At 43.4% G+C, this 25,455-nt stretch overlaps 1 long non-coding RNA gene and 1 other non-coding gene across 3 annotated transcripts in view; both read left to right on the top strand.

Moving 5' to 3' along the window:
- Positions 1–25,455, top strand: part of LOC122431946 — a 37,951-nt gene that overhangs the window by 8,666 nt on the left and 3,830 nt on the right. For both annotated transcript variants that reach the window (XR_006266674.1, XR_006266673.1), the window contains exons 2-3: positions 17,585–17,711; positions 21,261–21,537. This is a non-coding gene — a long non-coding RNA (uncharacterized LOC122431946). The remainder of the gene's footprint in view (positions 1–17,584; positions 17,712–21,260; positions 21,538–25,455) is intronic.
- Positions 17,058–17,130, top strand: TRNAC-ACA. The gene has a single exon. It is a non-coding gene; the product is annotated as a tRNA-Cys (tRNA).

Below are 25,455 nucleotides of genomic sequence, written 5' to 3'. Positions count from 1 at the left end.
TGAATAGGCTATGGAGGTCCAAACTGTTGCTAATAGTTGTTACGTGTTTTCCACATTTGCAATTTAGCGTCCCTGGATTTGAAATGAGAAGTGAAAATTGGGGTTCCAAAGCTTTCCCAAATCCTGTGTCTGAGCCCTGATGGCTCAATCACATCAACTGTATCCGTGATGGAAAGAGTTGTCAGCTACATAGCCAGACCAGAGGCTGAAGCTGAATCTAAAGTGGGCCCCAAGATGCAGGTGCCCACATGCCATGTCCCCAGTAATCAGGTGCATTCACTTAAGCTCAGTTCTGTGGGCACATGATACATACAACCTAAGAACCACACAATCCCCTTATAGGGAGGATGTGGGGACAATCATTCAGCGACTTTCTAGTTTACTGAGGCATCCCTTTCTTCACATATCTGACATGCATCCAGCAGGCACTGGGTTCTATTAAGCAGGTGTACAAGATGAAGATGACAGGGTCCTGTCCCCAAGTAGCTATCAGGCCACTGGGGAGGTGAGCAGGAGATGACTGAAAATCAGGACATGTGATAAAGGTGAGGTGCACATAAAAGGATAAAACTATTTGTAATGCCCTCCTTCGAGGCAGTCAGACCTCAGCTGTCCACAAGGCTCCCAGCTGCCTGACCCCTAGTATCAATGCAAAGAGGTGGGTTACCACCAGAGGGCAGTGTGGGGATGTTGGCCTGCACATGCTCAGTTTTTAGGTTTTGCTACCCTTCCTGGATTGAGGATTGCAAAGCAGATTTCAGCATCGAAATCAATTATTAATTTTTCTTTGTCTAAGAAAAAGTGCATATTGCTTCTGCAACGGGCTCCTGTAGCTTAATATTAATATAGAGGCTGAAAAATAAAATGAAGCCCTGCAACTTTCTCCCTGGGTTGCAAAATTTGTATTATACAAACCAACATTTTTTATTGTTTTTTTTCTTGTCCTTTTTTTTCTTCCTGGCCCACAAAGGCATAAAGCCTTGTCTGTAACAACCATATTAAAAGTATAATTATTTTGATTTAAAAATTAAATAAAACTAAATAGAAAAGTAATGTCTTTCCATATCTCTACAGTTTAACTTAATTTGCTTTAGATCTCTGTGGACATACTGATTTTTATGATTGGGTTCATGGAATTATACGATCATTTATACAGAAACAATGGTTTCGCCAAGCCACCCATGGGCCACTTTGCCTAGGGTTTCTCTCTAATGTGCAGAAATCCCTTGGGTAAAAGAGCAATGCTACTTGACAGAAAATGGTAATTCTCTAGGAAATTAATGAAGACTGTCCATTTCCTGCCTGCCAGTGGGTTATGGAAGAAGGAACTTGTAGTCAGCAGCAAAGATATATTGTAGCATACTCTCATATATTGTTTACTCTGATTTAAATTAAAGAAGAAGGCAGAGAGAGTTGGGGCAAACTGATTGTGCAGTAGAGGATCCCAGCTAAGTGCTCCAGGTGAAAGTTGAAAAAAAGCAAGGTCTCTGCCAAAACACCCTGGAGAGAAATTCCTTTAAGAACTCAAATTTGGCAAAAAGTTCAACGCAGTAAAAATCACCATAGCTAGGTTTCTGATTTCATTTTCCCTTGAAACTATATGGGAGGTAGCCTGACTCTGGCATGACTTTCAGAGTAGAAGTGGTAAATACTAATCTTAAATTTTTACTTCTAGTTACTGTGAGACCTTGCACAATCTATGTACTTTCCTTCCCTAAATATATAAATGATATTTTCGCATGGATATGGATGAATTTGGCCTGAGAGCTACATGGAAGAGATGCATGTAAGTTTTACTTTTAGAAAATTATTAAAATTTTGTCAAAGAATTCTATTAACAAAATCTTCTAGATAAATTCTCTGAAGTAAAGATAAGGAATAAACTTATATTGTTTCCTTTGCCTTTAAGAAATTTCCATCACTTTGCAAAAAAGGAAATATAATTTCTAACTCAGCAAATAACTATAATTGATTTGCTGTCTCTAAACTGGATGCTTTTTAACAGAAAGAGGACAGGATTATCTGTTCTTTTTTTTGTTTTATTTTTTCAAAATAGCAGACTAATAAAAATTTGATATTTATTTGTAAGCAATGTGGTGACAGAAAGAAAGAAAAATATTTAACACATATAAAAAAACTAACCATTGTGCTCACAGTATTGCATTAGTTGTAGAGAAACAGAAGTTTCACCTGAAAGAATTCCTGCATTAAGAAGTCAAGGGAGTCATGACTTCCCTTGAGAATGGGGGAGAGTATGGTCGTTTCCATCAGCCAGACCTGAGTCTGAACCCCAGTCCAGCCACTTGCAAGCTATGTGATCTTGGATAAATTTCTTAACTTCTCTGAACGTCAGTTTCTGACTATAGCAATAGTCACAATCCCAGTTTGGTAGAGCTGTGACCTGATGAGAGCATGTCTTCAGCTAATAATTTAGTACAAAGTTGTTGCTCAATATAATGTCTACTGTCCTGGGATAGCACTGCTGACCTTGGAGTGATTAAAAAAAAAAAAAATCAAGTTAGGATCTAGAGAAGCCAAGGCACCCTTCCCAACCCCAGTTCGGTATTTCCAACCACCTGTGGGGTGTTTCTGCTTGGGTGCTTTGCCCCCAGATTCAAAACGTAGGGAACAAAGCTCTCTTTCAGGCTTCAGGACATGCTAGCTTCTGCGGAAGGTATTTCACTCTCCTCAAGACTCAGGCAGGGACTCACCTCCAGCAGGGTCTTGCTGATTCTCCTCTTGAGTCTAGTGGGCCCTTTCCCAAGGCTCTTTCTATTCCAGCGGCCAGGGGGCCACCCAGCCCTGATGTTGGGCTGACACTCTCTTCCTCCCAGCGTTTTACCTTTTCACCAGACCTACTCACCTCAGATCACTGCGTTCCAGCTCTTCCTGTGCTGGTGTTCCCAGGAAAAGACTCACCTCTGCCTTCACAACGTGGCCCTAACCTGCTGCTCTAATGCCAACCTGCGAGGCTCCTTTCTGTTCCTTTGGGGCCAATTGAAGGATAGTGCCGATGCCCTCCGCTGGCCCTGGCATTCCCTCCCTAGGTCCTCACCCAAACCCAACCACCATGGAGGCCAGTGGAGGGCCAGACCTCCTCCTTAGAGTCTCCCTGCTCTCCTTTTCCCTTGGACACCACTGCCAGTTCCCTATGGTCTCCGACTGTTGATGATCTCATCGGTGAGAGGTCTTCTCTCCAGCCCAATTATGGATTCCATGATGATAGAATTATGGATTCCAGATGATAGTTTTGAATCAGACTTCTGTAGCTTCCAGCAGCACCTTCAGCCATAAGCATTCTTTGTGGCAGATAAAGACAGGAGTGTGGAGAAGGTGAGGTTCCCCAGCCCCCCAAGAGCTGAGGGGTCTGGAACCTAGCTCTTCAGGCACCCACCTGGCACCCTTCCTGAAATAAGCACAGCATGAGTCATCCCCAGGCCCTGCACAAGTGGCTCAGAGCCTCTGGAAGCTGCTCATACGCACACTCTGGTCTGTGCACAACTCTGGCTTCCCTGGGAAGACAAAAGCAGAAACTGGGCTTGGGCAGCAAGCTCTGCCTACTCTCCCATTCCTCGGGTGAAAAAACAGGTGTCACTTTGTTATTTAAATGTCCAGGGCCCTTCTTCCCTGTTCCTCATGCCATTTTCATTTCCAAAACTCCCCCTTCAGTCTTTAATCCAATAGCCACCAAGGTATCAACCACCAAGGCACGGCTGAGCTGTGATCGAATTGCATCAGCGAAACACATCTTTTGTGCTAAGCGCAACCTACGCAATCCAGGAGCTATAATTGCCTCAGACAGTCAGATGTCCATTTATCTGCAGCATTCCCATCCTCACGTTCTTTTAGTAGAAACAAAATAAAACCTAACCCAAACTAATGAAGCGTGTAAAAGCTCACTTCTTAAACGACTCTGTCCACCCTTTTCAACCCCAAACTGAGATCTGAGATTTCAAAGCACATGTGATACTTTAGGGAGTTCTAGATTTGGGATTTCCTTTTCACCCCCAAACAGGATTAAGGAAAAAGATCTGGTGCCTAGGAAGGCTGAAAATATCCAGGGCTGTTGTCATTAACTGCAGCCTGGAACGAGACCACAGACACTGCGTGGCAATAGGCACCCTCCGTGCAAACAGCCATTTGGACAGCCTGTAACTTGAAACATGTCCTTTCAAGAAGCTGAGAGGGGTGCAAATGACAGTCAGCTATACAAATAATTTACCCCCCAAATGTTTATCAACTCCCTGCCATGGCCACTTCCATTTATAGCTTATAAAGGGTTATTAGCTGGCTCCCTCACATCTGATAACACAGCCCAGAACAGGTGGCGAGAACGGTGGGTGATTAGAGGGCCTCCCTGGGAGGTGCGGTGTGCTTGCCTGTGGGTGGTCTTCCTGCCGGAGTCCAGTGCCCACACGAGAAGACATTGTAGAAAGCCTCCAATTTAGGAGATAACAGTCTGTGTTGTCTGTTTGTGTAAAGTGCTGTCCAAATACAGCTGGCTTTGCTTTTTGGCCAGCAAACATTGCTAAGGAGGGTTGAAAGTTCAGCATCATCAGCCCCCCAAACACAATCCCTTCCCCCTTTTAGTCTTGGGCAAACAGTCCAGAGTGCTCATGTTCCATGAATTCCTTAGGAGGTTTGATTTGCTCTGAAAACGTGGCTCTGGCTGAGGCGATGCTCACACCATGCCCAGGGCACAGAAACCAAAAAAGGGACACCCAGCCAGCAGGAGGACACGCTCTTAGTGCCTTGCTTTAAAAGTGATTTTTCTCTTTGCAAAAAAAAAAAAAAAAAGAAAGAAAAGTTTTGCAAGTCCACACAATTTTTCTCAAAGACAGTACCTCATGTAATGGACTACAGTCATGTGCCCCTTGTCCTCTTGGTATTTCTTAAACACAGATGGCAGGAAAGATAGATGTCAGACCTGGTTTCTCAGCCTCAGCACAATTGACTGACATTAGGAGCTGGATATTTCTGTTGTGGGGGGCTATCCTGTTCCTTTTAGGATATTTAACAGCATCCCTGATCTTTACCCATGGGATGCCAGTAACAATCCCAACAATTACAACTTCTGTTTGTAACAAACAGAACTGCCTCCAGATATGGCTTGGGAGCAAAACCATTCCCAGTGAAGACCCCCTGTGTTCAAGTTTATAATAAATGCAAAAAGACTGAAGAGCCAAGCATGAACTACCGTAATAGCACAGGAAAGCTTTAACAATTCTAATGCAGTGTCAAATAGGCCCTCAGAAATATTTCTTAATAAAGCTACCAAGTTCAGATTAGATTTTCTCATCAGGAAAAATGGTAATCAGTGAGTAAGCCAGAAACCAGGCAATTCTTGATAATAAATTTGAAAAACAAAACAAAGCTAACTTCACACTCCAAAATTCAAAATGGAGCTATGATAATGATGTGATTAGTTAAAATAGTGAAGATAATCACTAACTTTTTGAGGATTTTTCTTTGGGACAGAAAAACTGTGTTAAAATATATTATCATGCCAGCTTTCACAACTGGAGGATCTCAGACTGAACAAAGAAGACTGTTTCCCAAAGAACTTTCCAGAATGTTCTCTGACTACAAATCCTTTCCCATTCCCTGATTCCAAAAATGAGTTGAAGAGTTGGAAAGTATTTGGATAATGGGATTTTTAGAATAGGCTTTTGAAAGTCCTAAACTCAAAACAGCAATAATGAAAATAGTAACAGCTACCATTTAGTGATTGCTCAGTAGGAGGCAGATGATGTGTTAAGCATGTTGCACACATTCCCTCTTGATTGTCCTGAAGGAGGCAGAACACTTTTCATGCACAAGGAAACTCAGAGGTTAAAGGACTCGCTGGGGGTTCCACGGTAGAGCCAGTTTTCAACCCAGCCTTTTAGATGTGGATGCTTCTGCTCCTATTTGCCAAGTGCCAAAATGCTGCTCCAGCCTTCCGTAACTGACAGGCTGGTGAGGCTGTCATCATCTCAGCCCAGGGTGACCTGTGGTCTCTCTGACTCCTCCTTGGTCTAGCTTAGGGGCCTCCACATCCCTCCCCCCACAATTCCCACGGCTGTCTCCTACCTTGTCCTCATTGTCCAACATTCCCCCCCCCACTCGCTTTTCTATTTCATGACTTGCGTCACCAGGTAGGCCAATAAGAAGTCCCCATCTTGTGGTCCATGTCATTGGCCTGATATTCACTGGGCCCCTATACTGTTTGTCTGGAATTCTCCTTAGGGACAGCTGACTTAGCCCACGAGTGAGCAGCATGTGGCCTGTGGCCCGACCTTGGTAGTGGCCTGACCCATCTTTGTGTAAGGTCTTGGCTGTCCATCCCAAGGCAGGCTGAGAGATTCTCTGCATACCCTCTTCGGGGAAATTCTGACCAAGCAGGATTCCGGGCCTCTGCTTGGATTCTCCCACTCAGGATCTTGCGACCATCCTCGGCCGCCCAGGTCACTCGTGGGCAGCTCTGCCTGTCAGGACATTCTTTCCTTAGGTTAGTCTGTAGATCTGCTTCCCTGAAGCTCCACCCCTGGTTCAAGTTTTGCCATTCAAAATGCTCCCACTTTCTTCTTCCCAAGACAGCCTTTCCCACAGGTATGAGGGAGCAGGCAAGGAGGGAAGCACATGGGTTTTGGAAACTTACCTAAACTGAATACAATTCCCACCCACCCACATCGTGAACTGGGGTGAGCTCTTAAACCCCATGAGAGTTCTTATCTGTGGAATCATTGTAAGAGCTACAAATTGTGTGTGTGAAATACCCAGCATGATCATTCTCAACCTGTGTTTATTTGCAGCACATCTGGGAAGACCGTAATATTTTTGGCACATCCAAAAGGATTAACAGGTTGGCAGCATTTTTAAAAAGGACATAATTTAGAAAGCTGGAAAAATAACTTTTCATAATTAATATATTCTTCCCTTGGCCGCCCACCCTATTGTGTTGGCATCGAGTAGAGCTGCTCAGTAGCCTGATAGCGTTGTTTTACACACTCATCCTCTCGATGGGTGTTGGTAAACACAGCTTCACCCTGCACCTCATCCTGTAATGCACATGGTCAGTGTCCCCCACTCTCCCCTTAACTAACCAACCCTTTTAGCTTAGCATCCTGACCTCTGGACATTATCCTAGCTGTGCACACAAAACCTCAGTTGTAGATAGAACACGTTTGTACACGTTGATCAGAACTTGGCAGGGTTTTCCACAGTGTGGTAGAGAAACTGCCTGTCTGTGGGAGGTACTCAAAAATGGCAATTATTACTATTAGGGTTATCTTTAGAGGCTACTTTCAGGTTTTTCTTCTTTAAAAGGTCTTTAAACTTCTTTTTGTTGACATGCTCTTGGAGTCATTCCATCATGACCACCAACCCCACTAGGGTTCAGTGTGGACTGGTTAGCACTGGATATTGAGGTTTTCCTAACATTTCATTCCTCCATGAAACAAACCTGTACCCAGTGCCCCAGAAAGACAAAGATGAATCAGACCTAGCTGCTCACTGCAAAAATCTGCAATTTCCTCAGCTGCACTGTAGATTTTGAAACTGTAGATTTTGAAACTGTAGCTCAGAGTTCCCTAAAAGTAGTATTTCTAATCCTCATTGTGTAAATAAGTGGCCTTGAATTCAACATAATTATGATAAGCAAATACAGGCCTTACAAACCCTTGAGGGTTTAAGACTAGACATTGTGATTTACTAGATTGTGTAACCTTGGGCTTGTCATTTAACTTCTGGGGTCCCAAATGTCCCTCTTCCAAGTAGGCAATAATGCTTATCCTGCCCACTTGAAAGGTTTCATTGAGAAACAAAATAAGTGAAGGCATTTGGGAAAATTTTTTAAAGATCACCTAAATACATGTCTTTTATTATAAAATGAGAGGTTTTAAGTAGAGTCTCGCAGTCCTTTTCAGTTCTAACTTACTAAATGAATCGGCTCTGCAGTTTGAAGCCGAGGCATGAAGGAACACGCTGTGTGCATTTGGCAGCTGTTTGTGACTACCGAGGATTAGAGATGTTTTTTCTAAATGGAGAGAAATGATAAGTGGTAGCATATCACGGGTGGGATGGTGGGAGTGGTCCAGTCCAGCACACAACGGGATAGATTGTTTGAGAGAAGTTAAAAACAATCAGGAAACCCACCACAGATCTGGTCCGCTTTTTATTTTCACCATGTGCTAGCATTCCAAACATCACCAGTGATAAAATACTCCTCCTGGGATAATGGGGAGAGGGAGGAACTTGAAGGTCTTTCGAAGCAATTGCTGTGAATTCCATTGAACTTTAATAATATAGATGAAAGCTTCAAATCAGCACATTTTTAGCACTTATCCTTTGATAACATTATATTGTACATGAGGTCGCTTTGTAGCACTCCCACTTACATAGCAGACCTCCAACACATGTGGGCTCAGCCCTCAGCTTCCCTTCATGATCCTTTGGGCAGGATCCTGTCCAGAGGACCCCACGTTTGCGGCCCCCACATTATTCCATAATCCTGCGGATAAGCAGCAGACCTGGAGCAAACAGTGGTAGCCCAGTGATTATAAAAATGGAGAGCCAGACTTTTACTTTAATTATGTAACTCCAGAGGATCCCTTGGAGTTTTTGTGTTTCAAAGTTAAAACTCCTTGTGCAAACTGTGAGGAGTACTGTCTTCATTAACTGCAGATTTTACTTCATGCATGAAATAGTTTACTGAGTATGAATCATACCTTGAAACTGAAATTGATTTTTTAAAAAACAATTGTTTTAGAACTAAAGGATAAATTAAGAAAACCTGGATTATGAATGATTATTACTGTAGAAAATGATATTAGTGTGCAGAGGAGATTAAAATAACTGGGCCTTCTCCTAGAGTCAAAGACACCACTGATGGTGAGATGGTGTTTATTTCTCTTGGTTGCCATGACTAAGTTCACACCTGGAAGAATAGATCATGGGACATGGCCAGTGGGCTCCTTCAGGTCTCAGATGATTCTGAACCCCAGTGGAGTTAACTGGCCGAAATTGAACGTTTCCATGCTGTTCCTACTGAGACATTCAACAGTGCATGTACTCATTTCCAATCAAAGTATAACAGAAGATGGGGATCAGTTCACTCATTCATTCACTTATTCACTCATTTAACATATGAAGTGTCTCCATATCGGATACTTTTCTGGAAGTTGAGGGGGGCATAAAATCTCTAGCCTCATAGAACTTCCATTCTAGTTTTGCGGGGAGTGATGCAGGGGATCAGACAATCAAGAAACAGGAAAAATACACAGTAGGTCAAGAGGTGACAAGTGCCATGGGGACAAGCATCACAAGAAAGGGGACAAGGAGGCCACCTGGAATAGGAGTTGGTGTGCTTATTTAAGGGGCTTCCCTGATGGCTCAGTGGGTAATCCGCTTGCAAAGCAGGAGACACAGGAAACACAGGTTTGATCCCTAGGTCATGAAGATCCTCTGGAGGAGGGCATGGCAACCCACTCCATTATTCTTACCTGGAGAATCCCATGGACAGAGGAGCCTTGTGTGTTACAGTCCATGGGGTTGCAAAGAGTTGGTCATGACTGAAACGACTTAGCATGCACATGCTTGTTTAAATACAGTGGCTGGGACAGGGGCAGGGGTGACATCTGGGCAGAGGCTCAAGGGAATGGAGGTGAGGATGCATGAGATCTTTGGGAAAGGGAATTCAGAGGCCAACCTGAAAGTGCTCAACTCTGAGGTCAGAGCATTCTCAGGGTGCCTGAGAACTGAGGGTGTCCACATGGGTGGAGAGAAGTGACAGGTGGGGAAGAAACAAGGAAGGGTGCCGGAGAAGGAGTGGTGTCTGATGGCCTTGTGCCAGTGATGGGCTTTTCTTTTTTAGCTCAGGGAGATGAGGACAAGGAAGGCTAGTTACCGAGGAAGGACGTAGTTACATGATTAGATCAATGCAGGTCAGCCGACCTGTGGGCCAAATCTGGTCCTCCATCTGTTTTTGTGTAGTCTAAGAGATAAGAATGGCTTTTATATTTTTAAACTTTTGAAAACAGTAAAAAATTTAATATTTTGTGGCATGTGACAATTATGTGAAATTCAAATCTCAGTGTCCATTTGCTTGTATGTTACCTATGACTACATACATGGGGTAATTGTGATTGGAACTGTATGACTGGTCAGTCAGTCAGTCAGTTCAGTCGCTCAGTCATGTCCAACTCTTTGCGATCCCATGAATTGCAGCACGCAAGGCCTCCCTGTCCACCACAAACTCCCAGAGTTTACTCAAACTCATGCCCATCGAGTCGATGATGCCATTCAGCCATCTCATCCTCTGTCGTCCCCTTCTCCTCCTGCCCCCAATCCCTCCCAGCATCAGGGTCTTTTCCAACGAGTCAACTCTTCGCATGAGGTGGCCAAAGTATTGGAGTTTCAGCTTCAGCATCAGTCCTTCCAATGAACACCCAGGACTGATCTCCTTTAAGATGGACTGGTTGGATCTCCTTGCAGTCCAAGGGACTCTCAAGAGTCTTCTCCAACATCACAGTTCAAAAGCATGAGTTCTTCGGCCTCAGCTTTCTTCACAGTCCAACTCTCACATCCATACATGACTCCTGAAAAATCCATAGCCTTGAACAGATGGACCTTTGTTGGCAAAGTAATGTCTCTGCTTTTTAATATGCTATCTGGGTTGCTCATAACTTTCCTTCCAAGGAGTAAGCATCTTTTAATTTCATGGCTGCAATCACCATCTGCAGTGATTTTGGAGCCCCCAAAAATAAAGTCTGACACTGCTTCCACTGTCTCTCCACCTATTTCCCATGAGGTGATGGGACCAGATGCCATGATCTTAGTTTTCTGAATGTTAAGCTTTAAGCCAACTTTTTCACTCTCCTCTTCCCCTTTCATCAAGAGGCTTTTTAGTTCCTCTTCACTTTCTGCCATAAGGGTGCTGTCATCTGCATATCTGAGGTTATTGATGTTACTCCTGGCAATCTTGATTCCAGCTTGTGCTTCTTCCAGCCCAGCGTTTCTCATGATGTACTCTGCATATAAGTTAAATAAGCAGGGTGACAATATACAGCCTTGACGTACTCCTTTTCCTATTTGGAACCAGTCTGTTGTTCCATGTCCAGTTCTAACTGTTGCTTCTTGACCTGCATACAGGTTTCTCAAGAGGCAGGTCAGGTGGTCTGGTATTCCCATCTCTTGAAGAATTTTCCACAGTTTATTGTGATGCACATGGTCAAAGGCTTTGGCGTAGTCAATAAAGCAGAAATATATGTTTTTCTGGAACTCTCTTGCTTTTTCGATGATCCAGCGGGTGTTGGAATTTGATCTCTGGTTCCTCTGCCTTTTCTAAAACCAGCTTGAACATCTGGAAGTTCTCGGTTCACGTATTGCTGAAGCCTGGCTTGGAGAATTTTGAGCATTATCTAGTAAGAGTGTAAGTGTGTGAGATGAGTGCAATTGTGTGGTAGTTTGAGCATTCTTTGGGATTGCCTTTCTTAGGGATTGGAATGAAAATTGACTTTTTCCAGTCTTGTGGCCACTGCTGAGTTTTCCAAATTTGCTGGCATATTGCATGCAGCACTTTCACAGCATCATCTTTCAGGATTTGAAATAGCTCAACTGGAATTCCACCACATCCATTAGCTTTGTTCATAGTGATGCTTTCTAAGGTCACTTGACTTCACATTCCAGGATGTCTGGTTCTAGGTGAGTGATCACACCATTGTGATTATCTGGGTCATGAAGATCTTTTTTGTACAGTTCTTCTGTGTATTCTTGCCACGTCTTCTTAATCTCTTCTGCTTCTGTTAGGTCCATACCATTTCTGTCCTTTATTGTGTCCATTTTTGCATGAAATGTTCCCTTGGTATCTCTAATTTTCTTGAAGAGATCTCTAGTCTTTCCCATTCTGTTGTTTTCCTCTATTTCTTTGCATTGATCGCTGAGGAAGGTTTTCTTATCTCTCCTGGCTATTCTTTGGAACTCCGCATTCAAATGGGAATATCTTTCCTTTTCTCCTTTGCTTTTCACTTCTCTTCGTTTCACAGCTATTTGTAAGGGCTCCTCAGACAACCATTTTGCATTTTTGCATTTCTTTTCCATGGGGATGGTCTTGATCCCTGTCTCCTGTACAATGTCACAAACCTCCGCCCATAGTTCATCAGACTCTTTATCAGATCTAGTCCCTTAAATCTATTTCTCACTTCCACTGTATAATCATAAGGGATTTGATTTAGGTCATACCTGAATGGTCTAGTGGTTTTCCCTACTTCCTTCAGTTTAAGTCTGAATTTGGCAATAAGGAGTTCATGATCTGAGCCACAGTCAGCTCCCGGTCTGGTTTTTGCTGACTGTATATAGTTTCTCCATCTTTGGCTGCAAAGAATATAATCAATCTGATTTCAGTGTTGACCATCTGGTGATGTTCATGTGTAGAGTCTTCTCTTCTGTTGTTGGAAGAGGGTGTTTGCTATGACCAGTGTGTTCTCTTGGCAAAACTCTATTAGCCTTTGCCCTGCTTCATTCCGTACTCCAAGGCCAAATTTGCCTGTTACTCCAGGTGTTTCTTGATGTCCTACTTTTGCATTCCAGTTACCTATAATACAAAGGACATCTTTTTTGGGTGTTAGTTCTAAAAAGTCTAATAGGTCTTCATAGAACCGTTCAACTTCAGCTTCTTCAGCATTACTGGTTGGGGCATAGACTGGTAAATCCTCAAATATCTGTTATCTGGCTCTTTACAGAAAATAGTTTGCCAATGCCTGGCATATACCACTGAGGGCTGAGGGTGCAAGCAGAGAGGCCAGTAGGAGGTTCTTGCAATTATCCAGGTAGAGATGATGGTGACTTCAACCAGAGTTCAGCAGAGACAGTGATGAGGGGTGGTTGGACTGCTGATGTATTTTGATGGTGGAGGCTGTAGAACTCATTGATAAATCCCACAGAGCGTGTGAAGGAAAGAAAGACTCTTGGGAGATGACTAAGCTTGTGCTATGAGCATTGAGTAAATTACACTTTACTGAGATGGGGAAGCTCGGGGAGGGGAGGTGGGGAGCAGAGATTTTTGTGGGGGAGGAGGCAAGAGTTCAGGCGGTCATGTCAGAGTCCTGTCTTGGTGGTGACAATGGGTGTTTTCTTCATGTTTACCTAATTCAGCTCTGTTAGTTGCAAGGATCTAAAACTAGCTATAATTATGAAAATTTCCTGTACACTCACATGGAACTGAAAGTCACCTGTATGTTTGATAGACCAAGAAATTGAGGTTAACCTAAGAGATATCACATGGGTTGCAGTTCACAAGAGCACTTTCTTGCAGCTGAGAAAGCTCACAGGCAGAGCCCCAGGTGCCATGGGTGCAGAGGAGAAGCTGAGTGCAAAGGGAAAGTGAGTTACCAGTGAGACACCAAGAGCATCAGGTCAAACCTCATAGTCACAGTAATGTAAAAGCCTGAAATGAGCACCTCTTGGGGTGCCTCTAGCCTTTGGGAAGGTCTGGTTCACCCCAGGGCCAGTTCCAACCTACAGTCAAGGAGATTTCTCAAAACCAGAGGGAGTTTTCAAAGAAAAAACCCAAAGGAATAGTTGCCATATTTGGCCTTTACAGACTCAATTTAAGATCATTTTGTAACTAGAGCTAAAACGGTTTTATCCTAAATTGCTACAAGCATTTTCAATTTATATAGCTTCAACATCTGTTTTATTAGAAACAACATGTATTTTCTTTTCATGGCTAATGAAAGGGGAAAGCATCACTTCATTTGCTGTGGACAATGGCAAAAATCTTCTAGGATATGGACCAAAAGCTAGAATGACTACCATTTGTGCTAATAGCAATATAAGGATTAAAATGCAGCCTAGTGGATAGAGCTGAATTGCCATAAGAGGATTTAGTAGGCAAAAAATACCTGTTGATGTAGAAGCAACTTTAATGGGTAGCAAGTCTGACATTTGACTTTAATTTGTAGATGTCTGAAAGACAGAACAAATTCCACGAACTCACACTTCCTTATCATTCTAGAAACTGCTCAAATCCATCTACAGTTAGCTATATGGGAAAAAAACCAGTCTATATAGAAGGTTGAACAAATAAATGTGAACTTCAGCATCACATTAGTTGTTAGGAAAACACACACACAAGCTCACACACACACACACACACACACACACAGAAGTTCATTCACAGAACTGTGATACTGTGATTTATACTAAGAAAGATATATTTGATCTTTGTCCTATTCTTGGCTCACAGTTTCTAAAACTCTTAGAATTTCCTGAGAGAGCAATTGGAGCATCTTTTGTTTCAATATTTGAACTTCTGTCCTCAGTTCCTGAAGTTGCTTCAAAATAGTAATGATGAAAGGGGTGTCCAGTTACTTATAGACCCCTCTCAAACCACATCCAAGTTTGTTGATGAGGTGACTTCTGCAAAGGTCCTGGGTAACCTAAGGATGGGGTCTGGCTGCCAGGGGAAGCAACAATCATTAGAGGATTACCACCTCCAGTGTGGGGAGAGGGGCTAGAGGTTGAATTCAACCACCAATAACCAATGTTTTAATCAATCATGCCTATTTACAGAAGCCTCCATTAAAAAACCCCCAAATTCAAAGAATTTCTGGATTGGTGAACACATAGAAATTCTGGAGAGTAGTACCCCAGAGAGGGCAAGGAAGCTTCATATCCTTTCCCACATCTTTATGCATCTCTTGCATCTGACTGTTCCTGAGTTATAGCTGCCTATAATATACCAATAATCTAGTTAATATTTTCCTGAGTTCTGTGAGTTGCTCTGGAAAATTAATGAAACCCAAGAAGAGGGTCATGGGAACCTCTGACCTTTATAACTGGTCAGTCAGAAGCACAGATGACTGTCTGGCCTTGGGATTAGCATCTGAAGGGGACAAGGTCTGGCTGGTGGGACTGAGCCCTTAACCTGTGTGATCTGATGTTCTCTTCTGGTAGAGTGTGTCAGAATGAAATTAAATTGTAGGACACCCAGCTGATATTGAAGAATTGCTTGGCGTAGGGTAAAACCACACACATTTGGAATATAGAAGTCTTCAGAGTATTATGCGTAGTATAAAGGAAAACAATAGAACTTTTCCTTTACAAGAACCAAATGGCTCTAAATACCACATACGATGCCAATTTCAGTTCCTTATTAATTGAGACAACAAGATAATATCTTGTGGGGGAAATCTTTGGAGTGTTTGAGGTTCAACCAATATCACCCACTCACCTTGACAGCTGGAGCATCCTGACTGCTAGGAGTGGCTGGAGATCCAAGACCAGTGCCATTCTCCAAATGGTCCATTCTCCAAAGGTCCCCCCACTTTACATGGAGGAGGTTGTGTGGGGAAAGGCAGGCAGTGCAGGGAAGGGTACTGGATGGTCACAGCTGGCCCACAAGGCATGTCCAGGGAGCTAATACAGGTCAGAGCCCTGACGGGGATCCCATTGCTTTGTTTCTATCAAGAGTGGTGATTTGGGGGTGGGTGGGTAGGCTGCCGTTACTCAGGCACAATGATAGGGGCTCCAGCAGAACCGAGAGGCTGCAAAGGTGGGCAGCTGCTGGCCGTGGGACAGGCCAGGAGTCCTGTGCCAATGCTTCTCTGAGGACAAGAGAGCTGAGATATGAGGCCACAGTAGACTTTGTCCCACAGAAGCTGTGGGACAGAGTGGGGAGGAGATGCCTGTGCTGACGAGGCAGCTCCTGAAGGCTTGAGTCAGGGAAGTTTGGAGGAGCTGCTTGGAGCTAGCAAGCAGAGGCGTTTTGCAGCACTTGTAATGGTTGAGGTGATTGTTCTACCACATACTCAACTTCCAAAACCTCACAAGAAAAAAATTCTGCAAGGATACACCTCTCAAATCCTGTCCTCACATCTCAGGTCCAAGTCGGCACCCAGTGTCAGCAGGACAGATTTTGCTATCACCCAACTCACTGGCCATAAGCCACAGTTTTCCTGACCTCCTTGGTCCACCCCTTCTACAAGAGCAAGACCATTCCTTCAAAGGGATGTTAGCTTCGTGAAGGCTGGACATCCTTTTGTTCAGTATTTATTGGCTTTCCAGATATTTGTGAATTGTCTAAGTCTGCTTACCATTTTTTTGTCAATTTCCTGGTGACATGCTTGTTTCTTCATATTGATTTGTAAAGGGTTTTTTTTTTTTTTTTTAGAAGTTAGCAAGAAGAAACACTGATCTGTCATAACTGTTGCAAATATTCTTTTAGCTTTTCATTTCTAAACATTTCTGTAGCATTTTATGAATGCAGAATTTTGTATTTTTATGAAGTGGTAGCCAACGTCTTTAGTGTTACTATTTATATGGGATCAGTTGAATATCCACCTGTATTTTTCTAGTTCATTTAGGTTTTTATTTTACAAATTTACCTCTGAACAATCCGGAACGTATTTTGGTGTGAGGTAGAAAATTTAACAGTTTTCCACAGGTAGTTAGCTAGTAGTACTTGTTGTTGCTCAGTGGCTCAGTCATGTCTGACTCTTTGTGACCCCATGGACTGCAGCACACCAGGCTTCCCTGTCCTTCATCATCTCCCAGAGTGTGCTCAAACTCTTGTCCATTGAGTCAGTGATGCCATACAACCATCTCATCCTCTGTCATTCCCTTCTCCTCCTGCCTTCAGTCTTTCCCAGCATCAGGGTCTTTTCCAATGAGTCAGCTCTTCGCATCAGGTGGCCAAAGTACTGGCGCTTCAGCTTCAGCAGTGTCAGCCGTCAGTTACTGAATAATCCATCCTTACTGATTTGTCAACAAGGTAGAGAATTTTATTTCCCCAAATGTCCATGAATTTTTCATTGATGTGAGAAAAAGTCTCCATTTCCAAAGAATTGCAATGTGTTTTGTCCATGGGGAGCAAGGGATGATAAGAAAGTGTAGAAATTCTAGGTGCTGTGGCCACCTCAGAGAGGTCTAGGTTGGGGGGCAGGTGAGAAGTCCTAGTGACCTCTGATGTAGCCCATTATGGTGTGGGGTGGAAGGGAAGAGAGATGCTGAAGGAGAGCGCATGGACACAATGAGGAATCTGTGTGGCTGACCGAAAGGAGAGACATTTGGTAGCTACTTCCCTGGTGGCTCAGATGGTAAAGCATCTGCCTACAATGCAGGAGACCCAGGTTCAATTCCTGTGTCGGGAAGATCTCCTGGAGAAGGAAATGGCAACCCACTCCAGTGTTCTTGCCTGGGAAATCCCATGGACGGTGGAACCTGGTAGGCTACAGTCCATGGGGTCACAAAGAGTCAGACATGACTGAGCAACTTCACTTTCACGTGAGCATTGAAGTTTGGGACGGGGAAATACTTCTAGAGAAGATCTTTGGGAAGTTTTCTAAAGATGAAGCTCTTTAAGAAAATCTAGAGTAAAATTTGTATCATTCTGCAAAATTTATTAAATGTATAGCATGGGATATATATTTGAATAACCTTTGGGATGGTACTTCATTTGTAGATACATTATTTATATATCATTTGTCCTAGGATGTATCAAATTCTTAAATATTCTAGAATCTCATTCTGAGGTTTATATTCTGTTCTATCTTTGTACTAGCTCTTACTGCTTGGAATAATACAGAAATTCTCATCATTTTTTCAGTTTCTCTGGTCCAACCTGTGAAGAGAATATGTCCGCCGTGAATGATAAATAATCCAGCATATGATAGAATCTAACCCCTAGAAAAATGATGAAATTCATAGCTGGAAAAGAATAGCTGGTGTGCCAGGTAAGAGAAGAGGAACTCTTTCTTCCCTGTTACCGTGTTGGTCTGAGTAGAACAGCAGTTGCTGTGGTGACGGAGATGCCTGGCTGTCAGCTCCATCAGGCCTCCTATAAGCATCTAGGGGTGGGAAGCAGGGTTTCTGCGAGCAAGGGGCAGAATACTGAACACTGACAAGTGAAGGAATGATGATGGGATGGCAATACAGACACAAGTCTCAGGGAAGTCCCCTGGGGCTGAAATTTGGGACAAGGAAGGAAAAGTTGTATCTTTTTATTACCATCAATATAAGACTCAAAGAATGACCCTTCATATGGACTTAGAATATTTGAATCTGGTGTTTCCTATTATTCCTTTTATTTTAGACTCTCATTTTGCACAGGACTTTTATTAGGCAATCTTTGAAAAGATTCAAAGTCAATTTAAAATCTGAGTTTAAGAAAAAATATTACAGTAGTAAATATTAAAAAGGGTTCAATAAAAGCACTCTTTTTATGCTAATTAATATCAAAAGCATCATCATATTTTTTGTGGGACAGGAGGCATATGTTATTTTATTGTATAGATAGTCAATGATTTATTGAACATGCCCTCTAATTACAAACAATTTATTTTTTCTAATGTTTGTTATTTCAAACAGAGCTGGATTAAACATTTTTGTTTATAAATTAAATCATATGAATCACAAGCTTTAAAATTATTACTGGCTCCCTGTTGCCCTTGGGATAATACATCCTCTTAAATATGGCATGTGAAACTCTTTACAACCCAGCCCTAAGGCTTCCCAGGTGGTGAAGTGGTAAAGAATGTGGCCAATGCAGGAGATGAAGAAGACTGGGGTTCGATCCCTGGGTCGGGAAGATCCTCTGGAGAAGAAATGGCAACCCACTCCAGTGTTCTTGCCTGGGAAATCCTATCGACAGAGGAGCCTGGTGGGCTACAGTCCATGGCGTTGCAAACAGTTAGACACAACTGAGTGATTGAGCATGCATGCATGCAGTCTCCTTTGGAGTCTCCTCTGAAGCCAGCTCTACGCCCCCAGGTCCTCAAGACTCAGTTCAAATGTCTCCTCCTTTGTAAAACCTTTCCCATCTTTCCCCAGTTCAAGTGACATTTCCTTGCTCTGAGAAGTTACAGCATTTTATTCCTACATCTATGAAAACAAGTATATCATAATGATTTCTCAGGGTAGCTGTCTTTCTCTGTAGAGTTGAGGTTCTGAGGTTGTAAGTGTTTTCCTTCCTATGGTATATCCAGCCTAGTGCCTGCCTCCTGCTGTAGTGTCTGACACAGAAAACTGTTGCTCAAGAAATGTTGAAAGAATGTTTGATTATTTGGTGGAATTTTGTTGGATCACTGATACTTTTAAGTTTAAATTATTTCTTGAGCTTGAAGTGATGGGATGTCATGCACTTTTCAAAAAGTCAGTAGACAGAGAGGACAAGATTACCAAAATCCTCTGGAGAGTTCTCTGCCCTGGGACGCAGTAATAATCCCCTCACAGCTGCCATTTCCAAGATTCCCTAGCCATGGCTTGGTGGGTCTAGAACTGGAGGTATGAGAGGGTGTGCCAGAAGGGAAAGGAAAGAACAGAAGTCTTTCTATGGGATCAGTACCAGGTTCACCCCTGAACAGTTTCCTAGATAGCAGAATCCAAAGTCTAGGCTCTCTAGGTAATGGCTAGACTCTCTAGAATGGCTCTCTAGGTAATCCCTTTCTGAGCCCTGGAATGTCACTTGGAAGAAGGATTACCTGGTGGGAGGAGAGCAGCACTTGGGAGCCCTGAATTAGGAATGGAAATGTTTTTAAGAAATTGGAAACATGGATAGACAAGGACCTTCAAGTCCAGCAGAGCACCTGGTCAACCAGACCACGAGGCCAAGCCTTCAAACACGTGGCTATAAATTGAAGAATTTGCCTTTCAATAACCTGAGTTCAATGACTTCAGAACTTTGAGGTAATCCATAATAAGAAATGTATTTTACACTGTAAACCAACACAAGCGTATAAAAGTAGGCATGACTAAACAACATTCTCATATTTGTTTTAATGTATTCAGCATATTTTGATATTTTAAATTCTATGTCACTGTTTTTTGTTTGTTTGTTTAATGCTAGTCATGAACCATTGTATTGATTTTAGGACCTGCAGTATGAAAATCAGTGCCCAAGGATAGCTGAAAAAAGGAAGTAAAGTGAAGTGTTAAGTTGTTCAGTTGTGTCTGATTCCTTGCAACCCCACAAAGTATAGCCCTCCAGGCTTTTCTGTCCATGGGGTTCTCCAGGCAAGAATATTGGAGTGTATTGCCATTCCCTTCTCCAGAAGATCTTTCCTACCCAGGGATCGAACCCGAGTCTCCTGCATTATAGGCAGACTCTTTACCATTTGAGCTATAGGGAGGAAAGGAGAATATCTTAATTTCTTGAAATTAGGAGAGGAATGCTCAGATGCCAAAAGTGAGGTTCTTACCCAGGAGGATTGTCATGTGTGCCATTACCATTCAACTTAAGTAGGTGATGAAGGCTTGGGGTCCTCAATTTTGTTAGGGAAATACCAGCCATCACCTGTTAAGTATTAATTATGTGTTGGGAAGAGACAAAGAGATTAAAAGGGAGAGAGTGAGCATGTAAGTGTGTGCTTGAGAAGTAGAAAATCCATTTCAAAATGTGCCTTTGCCCTTGGGCAATCATATGTGGAATGGCTAATGCTGCTGGAAGAAGATGTAAAAGACACAGAAGAATGTTCAAAGAGACTTTTTGGAAGAAAAAGTACTCATACTTACCTTTTGGGGAACCGCACAAAATCAGAGTCTACTAAGTGAATTAATCTGGAGATTGAAGCTCATTCTTGCCCTAGAAAAATGAAAGGCTTATAGGTAAGAGCTAAGCAGACAGCACGAACTTTTTAATAATATGAAGTTCACGAATATTTTTTCTCCCACTCTTGGGAAAGTAGAAGGAAATAAATTAGAGGCACATGCCAGGACCTTCAACCTTCCTGCCTCCCACCAACTTCTAGAACAACTAAACATCAAGCCTCCCTTAGTGGTTTCCTCTTTGTGTGAACGTGCATGAGTGATGGGAAAGAGATATACTTGAGGCCAGTACATTTTTAACTCCCTGGGAGGTATTTTTTATCTAAACATGCCTTCATTTGGGCCTTCAAAGATGAAATAATGAAGCAACTTTCACTGAGTGCCATATCTTATTCTATCATCGACTTTTTATAGACTTGAACACTTACATCAATTAACACCTTTTAACTCTGGACAAACTCCTCCTCTGGGAACAGTTCTATCCTAAAGAAAATGCAGATATGGGAGTTGTGCTTTCATTCTGGGCTTAAACGCTATTCTCCACTCAAAACAGCAACCATAGAATTTGCTGTGGGGAGAGAATATGCCACTCCCAGGGGCAAGTGTGAAAAAAAATATTTTTTTTTTACATTAAGTTATTTCTTTTTGAAACCCCCATTCTACCACATGGCAGAAGTTTAACCTTAATAAATTCAGAATAAATCCCTTTGAGCATTTTCTGTCTCCCATTTCTCTCCTAGATTGCACCTTATGTTCTGGACGCCTGACATTTGCCACGGTGGTCATATCCTGCCATCCCCTGAGGTGTGGACTTGCCCGCCTGCCCCTGGCTCACGGGCCTCACTGCCAGCCCTACCACATGCCCTCAGCCGAACGATGAGTCCTTGGAGGTCTGTCGTGTCCCGCTCTCTCCCACATCTGTTCCTTTTTGGTGTTATGGGAATATTCAACTACTCTCCACTGAAGTGGAAATTCTCATGAGATCCCAGGAAAACATACTTGAAGCTCCAGGATGTGGTATGCTAACAGTCTGATTTCCTTGAAAATATGTGAAATGTAATAAGCAAGGAATACACTACTTTCTTAGGCACCACGTCAGTGCGGTTACCTCGGGACAACAAGGGCCTTAGGACAAGGAAATCACTGTGCTGTCTTCTCCTGCCCCTCCTGCACCCCTTCCACCTTCTCCACAGGCTGTGTGTGCCCTGGGAGACTCTACAGAATCTTCGTGTGGGCCTCTCTGCCCTCTGGCTCCAGTGTGGTGCAGCCGGAGCAAGGCCCTGGCAGTAGATCAAAGAGCAGGAGGAGGAGGGAGTAGGGTGTTGAGTTTCCTGGCTCCTTTCCTTCTGAGTCACAGGTGAGCAGAGACTGTATTCCTTTCCCCAAAGCCATGGGGCTGTTGGGTGGCCATCTCCTGCAGACACAGACACAGTGATGGTACAGCTGTCTCTGGGCTCCAGTAACTACTCCCTACCCAGCCCTTTAGGCCTAGAGATGGTCATGGCCCCCCAAAGCATCACCATATTTTGTTGGCTTCTCTATACCCTGCCCACTCACTACTTTGTAAATAGTTCCTTCCCTGAACTCTCCCTACGTATCCTGCTTGCCTTTGCCATCTGTTTTCTGCTGGGACCTGACTGAATCAGTTGGTTTTTCAGATATTAACCAGTAGGAACACCCTTCTGCCTCTAGTTATAGAGTAAGATTTCTTGGATTGGAGTGAGTTGGTTATAAAATGCAACAGAGAGACTGTTCACGGTCTACGGTATTTTACCAACCACATCCATCCCTGTGGCTTCCATATTTGTAGCTTTTTCAAAAGGGACCACCTTGCCCTCAGTCCTTGATGAGGAGGCAGCCTTAGGTGGCCATTTCTTTCCCCATGTGTCTCTGCCCTGCCCACTACCCTCTTATCCCCATCTGTCTCCCCAAAGCTCAAAGTCCTCATACCTGGGCCAAGGACAGTAAGCTTATAGGTTGGCCAGCAACCTGTGCCAATCTTATTTGAAAAGATGAACAAGACTTATCAGTGCCTTCCTTCCAAAAAAAAGTAAGTCAGAAAAAGTTAAAGGGATAAAATGATTAGTAGCTGTGCTTGAAGTGGAGAAGTGAAGCGAGTCATCAGGCAGAATCAAGTTGGCAGGTAGAGGAGGCCACCAGGGGTCCTGCCAAGTGAGGGTTATATGGAAAGTTGGGGCTGTGATAAGCAGATGCTAGAAGGGAGAAGGAAGCTACTTATACTAGAAGGAGATGATGCTCACGGGGGAAGTTGGAGGAAACAGTGACTGCACTGATCCAGGCAATAGCAGGACCCTTGAGAACAGAGCCTTCTGAGTGTCCCAGAATGTTTTTTTAGAAGAAACAGGGTGGGCCTCTGAACTGCATCTCATGAAGCCTGAGTTTGCCTTGTAAGAGTATTGTTTTTACCTAGAGGTTATGTGTCTTTAGGGGAGCTTGAGAGGAGCTGATGGGCTTTCTGGTGGGCCTTGGGGATGGTCCCTGAGAACCTCCAATTCTTCATGCTCCCACAGCTTTGGATCCTGTCTGAACATCTATCCTTGTCCCAGGGTTCCTGGGAGATTGCCGAGCAGGGTCGTTAAGAGCAAGGTCTCTGGAGCCAGCCTGTCTGGTTTCTATCCCAAATTTGCCACTTATTAGCTACGTGGCCTCTGGGCAAACGGCTAACTTCTCTGTCTCTGTTTTCTCATCTGTAAAATGAGGATAATAATTGTACCCCTCTCACAAGGTCATTGCCAGTGTTAAATGAGTTAATAGGTAGGACAGTGGTTGACACATGGTATTTCCTAAAATTGTTATTCATGTTTCTTTCACAACCGACCAGACTCCCTTTGCTCATCAGATGGTACTGTGTGTGTGGTGTGGTAGACGTGGGGGTGCAGTGGGTGGTGGTGGAACAAAGAGGCTTCAGCATCAGCCCTCCAGGTTCACACCTCCTTTAGCAGCTCCATGACTCTGAAACTTACCACATTTTCAGTTTACCCACCTGTGAAATTGGAATAATAATCCTAATACCCACCTTGAAAAGTTGTTGCAGGAGCCCATTGCATGTTCATAGGCAGGACTGAGCAGTGTCTGATAACAGTAAACACGGAGGAAAACTGAAGTGTTGTTACCAATCAGGTTAGTGTATGTGAACCTCTTTCCTAATGCAGTCTATCTAAAACAGGACTTTTTCATTTACCTAGAGCTTTGTACTCTGGGTAAAGCTCTGTACTCTAGGTGAAATACTCTAGGGCTTCCCTGGTGACGCAGGTGGTAAAGAATCTGCCTGCAATGCAGAAGACCTGGTTCAATCCCTAGGTTGGGAGACTGAACTGGAGATTCTCTGGAGAAGGGAATGGCAACCCACTCCAGTATTCTTGCCTGGAGAATTCCATGGATAGAGGAGCCTAGCAGACTATAGTCCACAGGGTTGCAAAGAGTCGGACACAACTGAGTGACTAATGCTTCTTTCTGTACTCTAAGATGTATCTTCATCTTTGCACTGGTTCTAATGGTGAGCTTACACTCATACCTATCCTCCAAAATTCAGAAAACTTATCTAAGATAGCCTTGATTTCAATTTCTAGATATTTTCAAACTCTAAAGCAAAGGAATATATTGATTGGAACCTAGAGTTGAACACATGTAATCTTGGCCAGCTTATTGAACATCTGTTGGCCTTGATCTAGGAACTAGTATCATAAAGATGAATAAGATCTTACCCCTGACCATAAGGAATGTATAGTTTAGGGAGAGAAATGGGCATGTGAGTAGTAGGTCCCCTACAATATGATGCTTCATCTGGAAGAGAAACTCTCAGAGGGGCAGTGATACTTCACAGGAAAGAGCAATTAACTCTGCCCACAGACAGAGGCGGGAGCAGCCCCAGGCTTTAATACATCATATTTGAATTGGGTCTTGAAGGATGCATGGGAATTCAGCAGGGAGAATAAGAGAGTGGAAATGTAGGTAATGCACTACAGGAGAAGGAATAATGTGTTCCCAGACCTGAAGCTGTTTGGAAAGAGGTAGGGGGAGAGACGGAATTGGGAGGGAGAGGAGATGAAGTTGGGTCAGAGCCAGATGGAGAAGGGCCTTGTAGGCACTGCAAAGAAATTTGGACCCCATTTGCAAGCACTGGAGGTGTGTGGGGGGTGGGGTGGGGGGAGTGTCAGCTTTTAAGGAAAACATGACCACTTTCTTGTTTCACTCTGGCAATGACTGGAGCAGGAGAGGAAGGTAAGAAAAGTAAGTATATATAGTTACCACATGCTCAGTCATGTCTAATTCTTTGTGACCCTTTGGACTGTAGCCAGCCAGGCTCCTCTGTCCATGGGATTCTCCAGACAAGAATACTGGAGTGGGTTGCCATTTCCTCCTCCAGGGGACTGACCCAGGGATCGAACCCATGTCTCCTTTGACTCCTGCATTGCAGGTGGATTCTTTACCACTGAGCCATTGGGGAAGTAAAGTAGGTACACTGTGTAAAAAGACCCAGTCCCGGCACACCTGAAGGGCGTATGTAGAGAAGCACAGAACTTTTTAAAGGCATGTTTGGAAGCCAATCAAATGTAAACTGTGTCTCCTGTAACTAAGAATCCTCTTTGGACAGGTAGAGTTAAGGGAAGTGTTTGCAGGAGGAAGAGAGAGAAGGGTGGGTTGAAGCCTTCATTCCACAGCCTTTCTTGGGTCAGAAGCACCATTACCACTTGTGATTTCCAAGCACCCTGCAAGCAGGTGATGATTAACCCAATCCAAGTTCAAAGACACCCACCACAACAGCAGTAAGACAAACTCTTGGGTTTCCTTTCTCAATTTCAGGCTTTCGGCTACTGGGCGTGAATCTTTTTTTTTACTGTCCCTGTTAAGACCATTTTTTTGTTATTGTTAAGACCATTTCTTATGAGTTGATGGGTGAGCTGAGGTCTGGGA

Source organism: Cervus canadensis, chromosome 30 (genome assembly GCF_019320065.1).
Source record: "Cervus canadensis isolate Bull #8, Minnesota chromosome 30, ASM1932006v1, whole genome shotgun sequence".
In the NCBI taxonomy this organism is placed as follows: domain Eukaryota; kingdom Metazoa; phylum Chordata; class Mammalia; order Artiodactyla; family Cervidae; genus Cervus; species Cervus canadensis.
Note: the sequence above shows the minus strand (reverse complement) of the source record. Positions and strands in the feature narration are given on the sequence as shown.